We start from the raw sequence: 8357 nt of genomic DNA on the forward strand, positions 1-8357 counted from the left end.
AAATAATTACCATGGCAAGAACTAGTGTGTATATATTAAAGAAGTGACATTCTACCACAAAACTTCTTCGTAGGCTCTGGTGACTCGGTTATAAAAATTGTCTTGCAGTTGAAATGTGAAATTCCCTGTGCTCATTTGAGGGACAAATGATTTCTCACTGTTACACGAAATTTGATCCCTTGAAATAAGTGCCAGTTTACAAATAATAGGGTCAGAGTTTTGGATAAAAGGAAACAAACATTCATTAATTTTGTCATGATGAGGACCATGTGTGTAGTCAAGTCGGTTGTTGTCTAATCTTTTTTATGTGTGCCAGCAAGAAGTCCAGAGCCACTTAATTATCCAACACAACTTTTGCAAATGATTCCAAGGAGTGTGTTGATGAAGTCAATGTTTGAGCAGTATTGGCCATTAAGTTACTCCTCTATACTGTAGTGAGCATAAAAAGACAAAAGGATGGGAAGTTCTCAGAGCAGGGGGCCCAAAGAATAGCTCCTCCGTTTATAAGGTACCCACTAATAACTTATGGTCTTTTGTGAGGAAGAAAACAAAAATGTGTGGCCTTCTTGTGAATAAATGTCCTAAATGTGTGTGTGTGGGGGGAGAGGAAGCAAGAAAAGAAAAAAATATTTTAAAAGAAGTCAAAAGCACGTGAGAACCATTAGAATATTCATTGTGTCTGTGTTTTTGAATAGAACCCCCGGACTTCCAATGGTTGGCTCTCCTGTTGGTATTCTGACAGAGTTGATTTCTCTGGACATTTTTTATGCAAGTGTGATATATTCATGGTTTGACTTTACCTACCTCCAAAGAGATGAGAATTGCCAAGGGCATGCTATAAGGCCTTTCCAATTTTTTCCCAATTGTTCAGGACATTGCTCTTTTTCATTTTCCAGAAGCAATCAATAATATCCTGACCCAAAAAGATGGAAGGGTTTTTCTAGCTAAGGCAGTGATGTGAAAGAAGCAAGCTTACATACAGTGGTTGCTATTTGGCATATTTGTTTATATGCTGTTTTAGTTTAATTTTTTATACTTACGTTCTCCTTGCTTATTTAAAGGTTCAAGAAGCGTCTTCATACACTATTCTATAGGGACTCAACCTAAGCCTTTGCTTTATGAGTCCACCCATATGTAGGGAAGGGCAGTTGGCCCTCTGCTTCTCTCATTCCTTCAGAAAGAGGCATCCCATAACCTCCTGGGCAGAGAAAGAGCAGGACTGCAAGGCTTCATCATAATCTGCTTTAAAAGATTAATTATATTCAAATATATTTTCCTTATATTTTCTCTTCTGGGTACGACTATCCTTGCCTAATGAAAATTAACTTTAATTGTATCATCCGATTGTTCAGATTCTTTGTTGTATAGCTGTTACAAATGCCTGCACATATAGAATTTGATCCCGTTCACTTGCTTTCTTACAGAAAGACTACAAATATAAAATGACCTAATAAGCCCAGTGCTGCTGTCTCACTCCTATAATCCTAGCAACTCAGGAGGCTGAGATTTGAGGACTGTGTTTCAAAGCCAACCGGAGCAGAAAACTCTAGAGACTCTTATCTCCAATTAACTACAAAAAGCTGGAAATGGAACTGTTGCTAAAGCGGTAGAACATTAGCCTTGAGCACAAAAGCTCAGGGACCATGTTAAGGCCAGAGTTCAAGCTCCAGAACTGAAAAAAAAAATTGCATAATGAATCAAAGCTCCATTCAAAGACCATTTCTCCTGGTTTACACACACACACACACACACACACACACACACACACACACACACATCAAGATAGCTGGCTAGCTAGAGAACTATCTATCTATCTGCCTATGGCAGTCATATTGCAATAAAATTTCATATTTTTCATTATCATAAGCCTATAGTTGTATAATGTTCTCTACCATCATATAATCCTTTACCATTATATGATCTCTGTCAAAATTCATCCCCAAAAGCTTTTCAGATAGAATGCACATGGAATCTCCCATAATAAACACAACACACAAACACAAAGACTCTAAATCAACAAAACAATATGCTTAAATAGGGATACAGGTTGATCCATTGTAACAATGAGATACACAAGACACTTTGTTGCAAAACGAACTTTACAATTTAGGCCCAGGGGCATTGTGGAGGTGGGAAGGAAGGGACGGTAGGGGAAAAACAAAGGAGGAGGTAATAATACTTGATAGGAAATGTACTCATTACCTTGCTCATGTAACTGTAACCCTTCTGTACACTATTTTTACAATAAAAATGTATTAAAAAAGAGAGAATTGACAACAATGTCAACAAACAAAAACTTGCCATCAAATAAAGAAAGAAACAGACTGCAGATGTTAATGAATCCCTTAGGTTCCATTAGGTTCCCTATTTCTACTTAACTCATAAATTGGATTCCAAATGAAACCACAAAGCAATGCCCCTGCAGGGCCAGGAGGACCACAAGGGTTCCTTCTTAAGTGAGTGGACTCATTGGTTCTCAATGTGTACACAAGAGGACTCATGCAATCTTCACTTACATGTTACAACCACTTCTACATTCTAACTTTCTAATGTGCTTTCATCTCTAGAATTGTATTCCTTGCGGTCCCAAATGTCCTTCACTCCTGTAGTCTACAAGTGAACGAGGAGAGATGCCTAAGAAGAGGAACATGGGAAGAGAAGAACATGGTGAACTTGGTGAACTTGGTGGAAGTTTTAAAGACATTCTTGATTCCCTCACATGGGGAAAATGAGAAAGGGGGAGACACTAGAATGAGAAAAGAGAAAAACAGTTTGTTTTTTTTAAATTTATGCAACTAAAAGCATCCTAGTTAGTTTTTGAGCATAGTCTACAATTTTGAGTACATTTTGGTGCCTGTTCTTATTATATTATTATTTAGAAACTTTCAGTTTATATATGTATATGCAAGTATATTTATATGTAAATGTCAAATTGATAATATAATAAGTGATAATGTTCATAACTAAATACATTAAATTGAAATAAATTAATTCAGGGCTGGGAAGGTGGCTCAGTGGTAGAGCGCTTGCCTCGCATGCAGGAGACCCTGGGTTCAATTCCTCAGTGCCACATAAGCAGAAAAAGCCGGAAGTGGCTCTGTGGCTCAAGTAGTAGGTCACTAGCCTTGAGCTGAAGAGCTGAGGGACAGTACCCAGGCCCAGAGTTCAAGCCCCATGACCAACTAAAAAAAAATCAAATAAATTAATATATGAATGTTATATATAAATGTGCATTAAATATATATAGAATAATATATAATAAAATATATTTAATACAATAACAAATATATCAAATATAATATATAATATAATACATAAATATTGTATTTTATTTACATATTTAGTTCTACATTAAATATATAAATAAAAAATAAATATATTAAATAAAATAAGTAAATATATACATATATACACATATACACACATATGTGTATATACACATATATACATATATATAAACACATTTATGTGTGTATATATGTGTGTGCATACATATATGTGAGTGTATATACACACACACACAAACACACATAACATATATATATATATATATATATATATATACTTTGGTTTTTATTGGTCATGGGGCCTGAACTATAAGCCTAGGTGCTGTCCCTCAGATCCTTTTGCTCAATCTACCACTTGATCCATAAATGCCACTTCTGGCTTTTTCTGTGATTAATTGGAAATAAGAGTTTCACAGACTTTTGTGCTCAGGCTGGCTTTTGAACTGCATTTCTCAAATTGCACCCTCCTGTGCAGCTAGGATTATAGATGTGAACCACCAGCGCCTGGCTAGTTTTATTATTTTCAAAGCAGGAAAAAAACATTCTCATTTATTTCTCATATAGTTCTCATTTATTAATATCATATCGAGAATAGTTTTGTGGCAGTGGAATTTTTGTTTTAAAATTCATGATTAAATATTGAAGATTTTAAGGCAAGGCAGGCACTTAGACTTAATGAGAATGTTAGATTATAATTATCACAGCAATAGCCTGCCGTGGCAGAGGGAAAAGCTGAAGGCCAGTAAGAGGAGTGGCAGTAGTCATGGCTGGAGCTGACACACCACAAGGCTTCATTAGGAATGATGATAGTGGATGACTATTTTTAAATTTATAAACTTTAAGTACAATCAGAATTAGTCTCACACTAAAGTAAATGAAAATAACTGCAAATGTATCTACTGCTGTAGATACATCACTTTTGGACAAGGCTGAATTACAAAAATATGTGTGCAGAAGAGAGCTGAATAATGCTGATTAACACAGTAGGCTATTTTGGGAAAAGATGTCCTTCGATTTATAAAGTGAAATTTGTGTTGAGAATCAGAACAGAGCTATGGATGCTAAAATTTTTGTCTGTTCACCCAAATCTAAACTTTGGAAGAAATTATTTTTATTACAGCATATCATATGCATAGTGTGTGTGTGTGTGTGTGTGTGTGTAGTTTTCTTGATAGGAAGTCTGAAACCATATATTCAGGTGATCCACCTAATTTTTGTCACTTGAACACACATTTTGACTTATGACTTTATAATTGTACTATCAATTTCAATTATGCTTAGATATTTTAAGGTTTTTTCATATTGTTTGTATTCTTTTCTCCATGATTATTTATTTTTGTTGTCTGGTGTTGGTGCTCAGGCTTAGACTCAGGGCCTGGGTACTAGTGTTCTACCACTGGAGCCACAATTCCACTTCCAGCTTTTCTTTGGTGATTAGTTGGAGATAATAGTCTCTTAGAGTTTCTTGCCAGGCTGATTTTGAACCACAAATCCTCACTTCTCAGCTTCCTAAGTCTGCAGTGCCCATCTTCCCATGATTCCTCATAGTGTATCTCATGGTTTGTTGATGCAGTACATCTTTTGTCCAAGGTCAACAAACTGAAGCTGTCATGATAAAAACTATACTGTTAGCACCTTGCTCCACTAGCATCTGAGGCCATTTATCAATTCGTTTATGAATCTGTCAATACTTATAAGGATGTTTCAATTTCTCCTTCCATTTTAGATGTCCCATATTCCTCTCTTGGAGAGCAGTGAGCTTGGGAAAATGTCAGCTGTGTTTTCCCATGACTTTAGAGACTTGAGCATGATGGGGTTTTTCTTACATTCTTGGAAGAATTTTTTCTGTTTAATTTTCTAATCTACTTTATTTATACCACACTGATGTTAGCACTTATCATTATTAGCTACTATCTTCATGAATTTCTGTTGTAAATCTAGGCTTATGTATGCTTCTGTTTTTCTATACATATCCAAAAATTTTCCAGTAATCTTTTATGCTGGGTCTACAGGTAGTCAGGTCAGTTGGAGACACTTTCTCAAATCCTTACCCACTAAGATGTATGCCCCTTACCACACATATTAAGTTAATGAATCTGCCCAGAATTGTAGGAATTGTTAAATCCTTCTTCAGAAATCATGCTGACCTCTCTCTGGAGACCCAAAATGTCACTAAAAATAATAATAACCAAAGTGAGGCCTACGGAAATCAGTGGTGGTGGGTGAAATCTTGCCATATTTTTCTTCTCTGTTGAATAAGAACAGTTGAATTTTTTTATCTTGGGGTGACTAATGAGGCCCTTAACTGTGAGATTCTACCCTTTTCTTGTTAAGATTAAGGAAGGTGATAGCTGTCTGCATTTGGGAACCTAGTGGCATACAACAGCCCTGATGGCTCATACCTAATGCACCTTGTCGTTTCTACATTTTATACCGTGACTTCACCTGTGTCTTCCATCTGTTGCTCCATAAAATCCCCCAAGCAATGAAAACTTTATTTGTTCTACTCTCTTACTCAACCTCTTGCAGGATCATCATGACATTTTGTTTGGCTCATGTTTCCAAGGAAACATGGGGAGCAAATAATAACTAATGAGCAATTTGTAGATGATCTTTTGTACAACTCTATAAAACAGACTGAGTAATGTATTGTGAAGTGCACTGATTTGGATTACAATTGGGTATGAATATTATTCCACTTGTTACCAACTGTGTGTCTCTGGGCAAATTATTTAACCTGTTCCAAATCACTGTTGCTATGAAAAAGAGAGACAATAACTATTGCTTCAAGAGGTGAATTTAAGACCACACCAGTGCCCAATCTGGCATGTGATAATGTTCAATAAATTAATGGTGGCAAAATGATTGCAATTATTATTAGAACCTTTTCAGGAAACTAAAGAACCAATGAATAAACGTAGACATCAGTCAATACTTGTCAGTGACTATAGAAATACCCACAAGCAAAGATTAAAATGTTTTAAAAAATTCATATTTTTCAACAAAAGGCAACTCAAGAGTTGTGCTTGAATATCTATATATGTGTGCATATATACATTAACCTATATATTTATTGGTAGTACTGCATATGAACTGAGTCTTGCATTTACTAGGCAAGTATTCTGCCACTTGAGCCATGTCCCAACTATTTATCTATATTTTATATTTACTTGCTTTGTCTGTAGAAAGAAAATTTCACTTGTTTCCTACCCCTTTGGGAAGAAAACAAATCAAAGTAAAACCTATAAAATATGAGAAGGTACTTACTTTAGAAAAGATTATATATGGGTAGTTGAGACAGGCCATCAAGAATATGAAATAAGCCAAAACCAAAAGAAAAATTTATCACTATAGAATGTTATTTGGATATGTTTCCTTGAGGCATTAGATATATAGAGACTATGCCTTAAACAAGTTTTCTATCTACTACTTTCAAAAGTCATGATCAATTCCAGGCTGTTAGATTCAATTTTCGACAATCCTGTCTTATAGGCAACATCAAAATGTGTTAAAAACAATGTTATAGATCAAATGACATCATATCTGTCTTAGGGGATAAAAATGTAATTTACTCCAAATAGTACAGGAATTTATTTCAATAGCTTGTTACCTGATATGAATTTCACAGACTATATCTATAGTGAGCATTTCTTGTATGTTTACTTTTGACTTATTTAAATAACTTCTATTTCTCATAAAAAATTTAAGGTTGACACAAGGAAATATGATGAAATATGAATATAATATACATATTTCTTGGATATAAGAACTGAAGAGTTGGCATAATTGCTATGACTGAGCTTAATGTCTGGCAGACAAGAAATAAGGAGGTAGCTATATAAATTTTGAAGACTATACTTGCTTTACATTGATTTCTGAGGCCAAAATGTTGTCTGATTTCTCTAAAACTTGACATAAGTCTTTTCCCCCTCCTGGTATGTAGCTGTCAAGGCCAACTCCTTACAAAGAATTTTGTTGGAGACCTCTGAACGATATGATGGACAATATAATAAGCAATTTTTAGTGTCATAGCACATTTCATATGTCTTTGTAAAATAGTGCCACTTGACATATTTGGAAGAGTAATGGGCCTAGTAAAAAGGACTCTGCAATGTAGTAAGATAGTAGAATGTTTGAATTAGTAATATGCTGTTCGTTTCTTCCAATTCAGGAAAAAGAATTGTAGCCAGGCTGAAATAGCATAGTGCTTTTACCTAATTAAAACAACTCATTGAATCCTTTTGTACCAACTTTTATTAAAACTGCCAAGAGTTTGAGCTGTTGGTTTCTAAAGAATTGCTGGATTGTAGGTACACTATAAAACATATAGAGTAAGTATCGCTGTCGCACTGGTTTCCTCCCCCCCCAGCCCCTCGGGTCCTTTGTCTCACCTTTCTGTTGTTCCCCTTCCCTCTTCCCTTCCCTAATTCAGATAAATGTATATACAATACACCATAGGGGGAAGAACATACAAAAGTAACAATATATCACATGGTACATTAAAAATAACAACAACAAAGTAAAACCTCTTGTGTTCATGTCTTAGGGTGTGTTTTGCTTAGCAAGACAATATGTTGGATATGATCTGTACAACTTGAGGGGGGGCATTGGGAGGAGGGAAAGTAGGAGAAAATGAAGGAAGGGGTAACAAGTTTGACAAGCAATGTACTTATTACCTTACTTATAACTGTAACTGTAACCCCTCTGTACATCACCTTGACAATAAAAAAAACATCAAAGCTACACTTTTGATGGTACTCTTATACTGTCATCTCAAGATATAATGCCAGGACTATCCACTTAATTTCATTATTATTAAATAATCATAATAAATGTTTTATTAATATAATATATAATATATTATTATATAATATATTAATATAATATAATAATAAATAATATATATAATATAATAATAAAAATATGTAATATATATTATATAATATATTAATATAATATGATAATAATAAAAACATAGAGTAAGAACAGATCCACAAGCTTTCTTTTTTTTTGTCAGTCGTGGGGCTTGAACTCTGGGCCTGGGCGCTGTCCCTCAGCTCTTCAGCTCAA

This window comes from Dipodomys ordii, unplaced genomic scaffold (assembly GCF_000151885.1).
Source record: "Dipodomys ordii isolate 6190 unplaced genomic scaffold, Dord_2.0 Scaffold25, whole genome shotgun sequence".
Classification (NCBI taxonomy): Eukaryota; Metazoa; Chordata; class Mammalia; order Rodentia; family Heteromyidae; genus Dipodomys; species Dipodomys ordii.